Below are 615 nucleotides of genomic sequence, written 5' to 3' on the forward strand. Positions count from 1 at the left end.
AAAAACAGGTACCCGCCTGCCCCGGCCCGAGACCCGACACAAGAGTCCCTTTTTACATTGCTCACACCCGGCCGCCCCCCGGTGGGGGACCAGCAAGCGGACGGCAGACCGGCAGATCAGGGAGCGCGAGTCAGACTCGCGCATGTCATGTGACAACACCATGTGCCCTGACCAAGAGCGGCCCTGTTGCTCTTCCCTCTGGCTGGTCTCGCGCGCGCTCCCCCCCCCCCCCCCCCCGCCCCCGTGCCCCTAGTGGCCTGCACCATGGTGCGCGTATGCTCACGCATATACCCCCACGCCCCGGGCCCTCCCACAGGCGCGCCTGGTACACACACACACACACACACACACACACACACACACACACACACACACACACACACACACAGACACACACAATGCAGACCCATCTGCATCCGCGCAGATTCACACGCACCCTGCCGCCCCACTTGGCGAGAAGAATCGTTACAACTGTGTGGCCCGCTGACCTAGGCCGGGCCCGGGCGGGCTCTAGAGACCTCTTGCCCCCGCGACGCCCTATTTTCGGGGCCCCTCCCCCGGTGGTACTGGCGCCATATCGCGTCGCGTTGTCCGCTCCGCTTGTCCCCCCCCCCC

The sequence above is a fragment of the Fonticula alba genome (genome assembly GCF_000388065.1).
Source record: "Fonticula alba strain ATCC 38817 unplaced genomic scaffold supercont2.9, whole genome shotgun sequence".
Taxonomy (NCBI): domain Eukaryota; order Rotosphaerida; family Fonticulaceae; genus Fonticula; species Fonticula alba.